Raw genomic sequence first — 9,687 nt, forward strand, 5'->3', positions numbered from 1 at the left:
GTAAGTAAAGAGAGCATTACTGCCTTCGTTCCTGATCCCAGGCTACAGCTGGGGTAGAATACAAGTGAAATAGAGTCCTTGTGGCTCTGAAGACCTCTGGCTGACTTCCTGCGCTTGAGTCATGTCTCCGCTCCAGAAGAGGGTCATTAATTTGGTATAAGAAATGAACAAACATGAGTACTGAGTGGTGCACAGCTCCTAACCTGGACGGAGGGCTTGCCGGGTTGTAGCCACAAACGTGGGCTGGGCACAGAGATTACAGAGGGTGTTGGGGAGTCCAGATATAGAAAATACCTCTCTGAGTGGTTTCCCAGGCAGCCCAGCATCTCACTACACTAGACGGTCTTTAAAGAGGGTTTTCATTGAGCCAGGAGGAATGACTCATTTCTTAAAGAATGCCCTTCTCGAGTCCTAAATTTGTGCAGATGAGACGAAGGTTGGACGCAGGCTCTGAGGAAGCCGTTACCTGAAATGTGCTCCCATGGACTTATTAGGGAGCAGGGAGAAAATGGTCTTTGGGTCTTCTGTCTTGGAGCTGGCTGGAGGTAGCTTGGTGTCATGAAGCCGGCAATGTTTTGCTTTTCCCTGGGGAGTCACGATTGTGAGCAACGACTCCTACAGAGGACTCAGACCCTCATCCGCAGTGGGGTCATGCTTGAGGTGAGACCTCCAGGAAGTACCTGCTTCCTCTACAACCTGTTGGGAGGAGACCCAGGGAATTTCTCCACGGTTCTAGGGCCCATGCTTAAATGTCGAGAAGCAGCTATGGCTGCTCAGACAGTGCTTTGTGGCTAAGCCAAAGACAAGGAGTGCCAGGACTGCTTGCTGCAGGACTCCCGGGGGCAGCAGCTTTTTCACCGGAACAAACACTCCCACTCCGGGTTGCAGAGGGACTGGGATGAAGAAGCAGAGTCAGGCGACTCTGCTAAAGAAAGCTCATTTGCTGAAGCACTTGCCTTATAAGCATGAGGGTCTGATTGTCATTCACAGAACTCCTGATAAAGACAGAGAAACAACAAATTACCACGGTACACATTTGTACTCCCAGCCCGGGAGAGGCAGAGATGAGTGAATTCCAGGCCTTTTTTTGTGTAGTACAAGCAATTTAAACTTATCCATAACAGCTTGCAAATAAATGAGACTCAGACTATTGTTATTTTAGTTGGCTTTGACAATTACTAGGGGGCAATCCCAAATATACTTTTCTAACTGATGTCTGGCTACCTCCCCAGTGGTGTATCTCGGATACTTGCTGTTTCTCCTGGACCTGTGCACCTAGTCCATCTTCCCTCATGTCGGCTTCCTCCCTCCTCCTCCTTCTCCTTCCTGTTCTCTCCTCCAACCAGATCACTCCAAACCCACCTACCCCTAATCCATCCAGTAATTGGCTATAGCCCATTTTATTTAATAATAGTTTTAAATTAAGAAACAAGGTTTGCATAACCTTGTTTCACTATCACTATAACCTTGTTATACTATCACTGGTAGGCCTAGACCTTTGGGTATAGAATTTAGCATTACAATACTTAGCAATTGACCAAACTGCAACACCTTTCTGGCTGCACAGCCCAGCTTACTGGTCATGTTTCAGTGCAGTTAGAGACCCTGTCTCAACAATAAAATAGCAAAATGAGGGTTGTCTGAGGAATAACAACTGAGGTTGTCCTATGGCCACACCCACATATGTGCACCCTGACACATACAAGTACACCCACATGCACACAAGCACAGAGACCATTGATGGAAGGATGGCAGCCTCAGTCGGAAGATGGACACAGACTCCATTCAGAAGTGGGGGGGAATGAATGAAAAGTCATCCTGCTGAGGAATCTCAAACCACTTCCCCCCCTCATTTCCTATCTCCTCTAACTGCCGAAGGAGGCTTTCTGTGTCCTAAGGGAACCATCTTCCAGTCATGCTGTCCCTTAGCTGCTTTAGAAAACTCTAGAAGGGTAAGAGATACCTCCCAGCTGGCCTCCAAAATGAGTCTAGTTGAGGTATGTAGATGGGCAGAGCAGAACCTTCTGTGTACACTCCCTGCAGTCTGGCACTTACTGACCTGTCCCAACAGGCACCAATTTAATGTTGTTAGATCCAGATTTGTACTCTATAGAACTGGGGCAGCGATGTACCCTGAGCTGCAGGGACAGCATATACTGAGTTGCATTTGGCACCAGCCACAGCCTCCCTCCTGGGAGTTCAGGGGCTGAGTGTGCCTGCTGCTCTCCTTACATTCAGCAGACTGAACTGGCCACCTTCCAGGGAGACTCAGGCCTGGAATTCAGGCTCTTCTCCTCCCCTTCCTCTACTGTACCCCAGAGAGCTCTGATCAAAGCAAGAAGAGAACTGAAGAAGTTGCAGGAGGCACAGTCATGTGGAAAGGCCGGGAAAGATGTGGTTAGCTTATCTGCCTGCAACTGAAACTCAGAAGGTTTCCAGGAATAGCCAGACAGGGAAATTGACCCCAACTTCCTGGCCTTGTGCCAGTTGGAGACGACCTAGTCAGAGCAGGATGGCAGCGTATCGTCTAGAACATGAGACTCTAGGACAACCAGTTGCCTATCCCAAGGGATCTCCCTCAGCTCCAAAGATCCTGCAAAAAGTTGGATCCTTCTGTAAAAGCATGAGGCACGCTCAGTGGTTGCCCTAGAGCTTGCAGTAGGGGATGACACACACTGTCTAAGTGAATAGGTGAAATGCAGGAGGCTGGGAAATGTCCTGGGTGATAATCACTGAAAGCGAGATATGGACCAGTTGAGATAGCTCAGTTTGTAAAGAGCTTGCCCATGCAAGCATGAAGACTGAGTTCCATCCCTGTGGTGTGCACTTGTAACTTTAGGGCTGGGATGGCAGAAAAAGTCTGGCCAACCACACTAGCTGCATTGACAAGTTCCAGACAAGTGTCAGGTCATATCTCAAGCAAGGTAGAAGGTGTTCTGGAAAACACCCAAAGTTGATCTCTGATCTCTGACCTCCAACACACATGTGTATACTCACAGTCTCTCTTTCTCTCTCTTTCTCTGTCATCCTCTCTCTCTGTCTCTCTCTCTCTCTCTCTCTCTCTCTCTCTCTCTCATTCTCTCCTCTTTTTCCTCCCTTCCCCTACCCCACGAAAGCTTGATATATCATATATGTAACAAGTGGTCTTGACAGAACTACTGAACCAGAAGTCCAGCTTCTTAACTGCAAACAGCAATATTGCCATCCCTTAGTATTTCTGTTTTGAGGATTAAGTGAGGTGCTCCATGAACAGTTCCACACAATACCTGACACAGAATTTGACACCCCCAACACACACACCCTGAAATGTACTTAGTATTAATTACTCTTAAAAAGACCTTGCCTTTTAACAATAAACTTTAAATGCCTCAATAATTTCATTGTAGAGGATATAATTCTTACTTGTAGCTAGAAGAGTTTCTCTCCCTGATGAGAGTACAGGAAGATGGTGGTCTTCTGTATCTGAAGGATGTAGTTCCCACTCTCCTTGCTATGTCTACTAGAATACTGTGTTATTCCAGATATCAGGAATCCTTGTGGGTGTTATTCCAGATATCAGGAATCCTTGTGGGTGTTATTCCAAATATCAGGAATCCTTGTGGATAGACTCATCCCTTAACTTTCCCTCTCCTATCCTCCAAGATAGTTATTAGCTATTTCTGTGATGTTTTCTGTATCACATCTCCCAGTATTCATCAACTTCTGGAAGATGTAGCATCCATCCATTTATACCCCCATCCTCTACTCAATGAATCAATATTGATTACAAATTGTGTCCCCAGTATGATCAAGTGCTTAAGGCACACCAGTGAGAATGGAAAGTACACTGCTTTCATTATTGTGACTCTACGTGGAGAGGGACAAATATTGATGTGATAACATAAATATTTAATTACCACTGAGTAATAACTGGGAACATCTACTATCTATGATGAACCCTATACCCATCCCTGGTTAGTTCTTATTGTCAACTTGACACAACCTAGAGTGTCCTAGGAAGGGGTAACCTCAGTTGAAGAATTATCTTGATCATATTGGTCTGTGGCTATGTATATGAAAGATTATCTTTGTTGATTATTGGTGTAGGAGAGCCCAGCCCACTGTGGGTAGCACTATTGCTAGGTAGGTCTGGGCTGTGCAAGAAATCTAGCTGAGCGTGAGCTAATGTGCCATTAAGGAGTGTTCTGTCATCCTTTCTGCTTCAAGCTCCTTCCTTGAGTTTCTATTCTGACTTCTCTCAATAATAGGTTGTGTCCAAAACCTCCCTTCTCTGAAGTTGTTTTTGGTTCAGAGGACATTATCGCAGTGACAGAAAAGCAAACTAGAACACACACCAAACACCACCACTTCCTGCACATCCCAAGTTGTGTGTGTGTGTGTGTGTGTGTGTGTGTGTGTGTGTGTGTGTGTACTCTTAGGTTTTCAGGGTCTTCCTAGCCACACTCCTGATTGTTCAGTCCATGGTTCACCCAATTCCTTTATGTATGCTATTTCTGGTTTATACATGAACAACTGGGCATGAACCACAGTCCATTCTCAATTTCCACTTTGCTTATGTAAGACAACTTATGAGTTATTAGATCTACATCTGAGGAGATCATCAAGATCATCAAAATAATAGGGTTTACTTGCAACAGTCCCCACAGCCTCAGATTGTACACTGAATCTTTCCTTTTCTTAAAATATTCCCAGATGCCCCAATATACTGCCATACCCCAAAACCTTACTCTTCATTACCTGACTCCTCCCAAAACTCTCCTGGAAAAATATAAATATCCCTCAACTTCCCAAAAGAAGAGTTTTGCTGCTAAGTTTGTCCGAAGCACCTCACCGTCAGGACTGCCATCTATGACTTAAAGATGAGGTGTCACTCTCTGTGTTGTATGCTACTTATTTACTTAGTTTATTTTTACTTTTATCTTTTCTCCTCTTTTATTTTCTCTCTTCCTCCTTTCTTCCTTTTTCTTTCTCCCCATTCTTCTTCCTTTCTCTTACTCTCCTCTTCCTTATTTATGAGAAAGGGTCTCACATAGTCCTGGCTGGCCTTGAACTTGTTATGTGGTCTAGGCTGGTTTTGAACTCCTGATCACTCATCTCTCTCCCAAATGCTTGGTTGGGTTACAGGAGTGTGCCTCCCTACTTAGCATCAACGGTCAGTCTCAAGTAGAGTGTCAAGTAGCAATATATCTTTAGTTTTAGTCGCACAACACAAAATGACAAGTTTAACAAAGACAACATGGTGGGGTGCCTACCTTAATTTAGTGTTAGGCAAATTAGGGTAAGAAGCTAGATGAAGGGGAACAGGAAGCTAGAGTATTAGAGAGGGCCAGTATGGCTGAACCACAGAAAGTGGGGAGTACTGGGGATGATGCTAGCGAAGATGTGGAGTACCACTCTCCCCCAACCCCCAACGGATCATCAGATCCTAGAACGTCCTGTAGGGAATCATACCTAGTGCTCAGTTAAAATTTGTCCACCTGTTACATCCTTCCGCACTGCTGGTCCTATTCCCTTTGGCTGCAGGAGCCTCAAGAAATTTTCCTTCGTCATCTCCTGGTAGGAAAGAGTTTCAATACTACTACTATAAGCCCTTTGAGGTATCAGTGGCCAGGCCCCACCCCAAACAATTTTAAGGGTTATAAGAACCCCTTTTTACCCCTTGAGATACAGGCACTCAACCATGACCTACAGAAAAACAAAAAACAAAAAACAAAACAAAACAAAAAAGTAGAGATCAGGCCACAAAAATCCCACTGATCCCCAAGCTTGCCCCAGAGTCAGGCCACAGAATCCCACCAATCCCAGGTCATCCTAGAAAGCTGCCCCGCTCCAACAACCCCAGCAAGAACCCTATGTAAAGACTCCTGCCTCCTGCCTCCTGCCTCCTGCCTCCTGCCTCCTGCCTCCTGCCTCCTGCCTCCTGCCTCCTGCCTCCTGCCTCCTGCCTCCTGCCTCCTGCCTCCTGCCTCCTGCCTCCTGCCTCCTGCCTCCTGCCTCCTGCCTCCTGCCTCCTGCCTCCTGCCTCCTGCCTCCAGCTCAGTTTTTTGTGGTTTCTTTCTCAAGCAGAGGCAGTCACCCTCTTAAGTCTTTCCCAATAATTATCTTGTGTGACTTTGTTGTACAGTGTGACTTGGTGGTATTCCTTGGCTCCTGACTGCCAGGATACCTTGCCCTCAGAGCTGTAACACTTACAACACCACTTTTAGAAATAATAAGAAACTATAGTCTTCCAATAACACACCTGCCTGTTCTTCCTTGTTCTCTGCAGCCTTGGCTGCCTCCCCGTTTGTCACCCTTGGCTCTGTTCACGTAAGCACACCTGGTCAGCTACACCTGGGTGTGTGCACCTGAATACAGGGCACCTGGAGAGGCTCAGGAGTCAAAGAAAACCTCACAGTATCTGGCCAGCAGCCTTGACTACAGAGAAGTGTTTCTCTTGAAAGCTTTCCAAGGCATTTAAATATTCTTGGTTTCTTAAAACCCAGCCTTTCCTAGCCTTCACTGAGACCTTTGTGTATTAGAAAGAACAAGACACCCCCATTGGGCCAATGCAGAGTTTGCCTGAGGAATCTTGGCTGGAGTTCAGTCCACGTTGGAGGTCACCTGGGTCCATTCACGCAGGCAGCAAAATATATAACCACATGAGGCAGGCCTACTTAGAAGACATTGTGAGGTCAGCCAGGAACAAAAGACTCTGACCTCACCCAGGAAGAAACAGGATCCAGCTGCTATAGGGCTGGGAATCACCATGGTATTGGGACATAGACTATGGACCAGCCTGGCAGAATGCAAAGTGACCAAATAGGCGTGTTCCAGTGCTGTCTCCTACTAGCTATGTGAATTTAGGCTTTCTGGAGCCTTATTTTGTCAGCTATAAAAGGAGGATAGAAATTTATGTCACACAGGGCTGCTGTAAGGGTTAAATGAGAGAGAGAGATTGGATGAGAAGCTGTTCTGTTGAAGCTGCTCCCCCCTCACCCCAACCCCCAGCAGATGTTGGCCACTGGCCCCAAGCCAGAGGCGGGGGCAGGGACGACCTGAGCCATGTGTTCCAGCTCCAGGCAATGTTGAGAAGCAGCAGGACTCCTTCCCTTCTCATGACTCACTGCTGGCTACCAGTGAGGCTGGGAGGCAGCCCATCTTGGTGGGAAGGAAGCTACTCCCTAGCTCCATGCAACTGACATACTGTAGAGGGTGGAGGGTAGCCTGGTAGGCATGATGGGGCTCCTAAAAAAAAAATCTGTCACAGTTTGAGAAGTAAAGAAAAACAGGAAATGTTATGGGCAATGTCAAAACAATGTTTCTTGTGATGTAGACACTTGCGGATATGACTGGGAGCATGGTGAGGAACTGGGAATTCTGCCTAGGGAGAAACAGCTGTGACAGAAACCAGGTGTGCAGGGACACCTGGGTTCCACCTGGCTGGAAGTCATTAGGAATAAGGGAAAGGTCAGATGTATTTGTCACACTATCTGGAGTTTTTTCCTCTCTCTATATGGGACAGAAGTTCAATCTCCCAGAGTTCTGACTCAGACTGGAGTCCGAGGTGAATTTCTTGGGTCGTCCTGTGCTTCATTTACTCACCCACTAAAAGCTAAAGGCACACTCACGTTACCCCAGTTACTATTGCAGATGCCAAAGTTACAGACGGAAACAAGAGAGGTGGCGAAGCTTAATAACCAATGGCTATGCAGGGTGTGCGTGCGTGCGTGCGTGCGTGCGTGCGTGCGTGCGTGCGTGCGTGCGTGCGTGTGTGTGTGTGTGTCTGTGTGTGTGTGTGTGTCTGTGTATGTGTGTGTGTGTATGCTTGAGTGTGCACATGCACGTGCATATTTAGTGTTAGTCTTTTGACTGTTTGCCTCTATGTACATTCATATAGACAAACATGTTTGTTAAGCTCATGTGGTAGGTTTTCACTGCTGTGAACAGACACCGCAACTAAGGCAACTCCTATAAGGACAACATTTAATTAGGGCTGGCTTATAGGATCAGAGGGTCAGTCCATGATCATCAAGGCAGGAACATGGCCACATCCAGGCAGGCATGGTGCAGGCAGAGCTGAGGGTTCTACATCTTCATTTGAAGACTGCTAGAAGACTGACTTCTAGGTAGCTAGGGGGTGAGGGTTTAAGCCCATGCCTACAGTGACACACCTACTCCAGCGAGGCCACACCTTCTAATCCTGCCACTCCCTGGGCAGAGCATATACAAAACCATCACAGCTCCTATGGCCATAAGGCCATAAATCTTATGTAAATATAAGCCTTCCACTGGGTTTGTGTGCATCCTTTTCTCTCAAGAACTCAGGGCTAAGTATAAAATGAGTTCTCTCCATAGGCCTGAGGTATATGGGTATAGAAAGGGCAGTCACTGGGCAGCCTCCTTGCTGCAGGGCTCCTGAAACCTCTGAGCACACATTGGCTCAGCATCCTGTTCTCTTTGTGAGTGGCTGGATGGGCACGGATATAAGTGAATACCCGAGGAGCAAGAGAGATTAGAACTAGGAAAGGAGATGCAGAGACTTGAACAGGCCAGAGGTTAGAGCTCTTGGCAATGGCTGCGGGCTTGTAGTTATCAGGGAACTGGAAAATAGAAAGGACAGGGACCAGTACACCCTGGCCAATCCCAGAATACAAGGCGATTTTCAAAACCAAAACAATCAAGAAGGGACTCATCTGACTTCCTTCTGAGTGGCAGCCAGTGTTATAGATATTGATTTGAGTCTCAGGACACCTGCTGAAGTATCCAGGTTCTTATGGCCAAAGGCAGTGAATCAGCCCAGGGACTCGTGGTGAGAAATAGAAATAGAGAAGCTTATTAATAAAGGAGAAGATTCCTAAGAATGTGAGTGGGCCAGTAAGTTGGTGGGAAAACCTGTGCTTAAAAGTGGTAGGTCAGGAAGGAAGGAGGGCCGGAGGGAGGGAGGAAGGGGGGGAGGAAAGAAGGAAGCAAAAAGGAAAGGAGAAAGAATTTTTAAAAGTTTATTTATATTTTAAAAGTATATATAATCCTATAAGGGTAGAGGTTCTTTTCTAATTTGTTAGGAGACAGAAATATCAGAAGCTACACCCATGAAGTCTCACCCACATGACCATCTATCTTCGTTACAATTCCCATTGCTGTGAACAGACACCATGACCAAGGCAACTCTTATAAAGAACAACATTTAATTGGGGCTGGCTTACAGGTTCAGAGGTTCAGTCCATCATCATCAAGGCAGGAACATGGCAGCATCCAGGCAGGCATGGTGCAGGAGGAGCTGAGAGTTCTACATCTTGTTTCAAAGGCAAACAGAGGATTGGCTTCCAGGCAGCTAGGAGGAGGGTCTCCAAGGCCACCCCTACAGCAACACACTTCTTCCAACCAGACCACACCTACTCCATCAAGGTCATACCTCTTAGTAGTGTCACTCCCTGAACCAAGCATACTCAGACCACAACATCCAAACATGAACTGAACATGGATGACAGCAAAGGATGTGCCAAACTGAACAGATAAATGTCCCTGAGGTTTCAACCTGACACAAAGAACCACAGACAACTGAAGGGAGCTGGGGGTGGGAGGAGTGGTCTTCTCCACGGGAGAGCATATTAATTGGTCATCCAAATGCTTAGCCCTAAAACCATACAAACAATAATGTTATATGCACTGCACGGGTTATATTTAGGACTATATAGCAACTGAAAA

The 9,687-nt window shown here is 46.5% G+C and overlaps 1 long non-coding RNA gene across 1 annotated transcript; it reads right to left on the reverse strand.

The window, feature by feature from the left end:
- Positions 1 to 331: 331 nt before the first annotated feature.
- Positions 332 to 6,657, reverse strand: LOC148004122 (uncharacterized). The gene is made up of 3 exons (XR_015628203.1): positions 6,242 to 6,657; positions 5,452 to 5,553; positions 332 to 995 (listed from the first exon to the last, which is right to left on the reverse strand). It is a non-coding gene; the product is annotated as an uncharacterized LOC148004122 (long non-coding RNA).
- Positions 6,658 to 9,687: the final 3,030 nt, after the last annotated feature.

Source organism: Rattus norvegicus, chromosome 8 (assembly GCF_021556685.1).
Source record: "Rattus norvegicus strain SHRSP/BbbUtx chromosome 8, alternate assembly SHRSP_T2T, whole genome shotgun sequence".
NCBI lineage: Eukaryota > Metazoa > Chordata > Mammalia > Rodentia > Muridae > Rattus > Rattus norvegicus.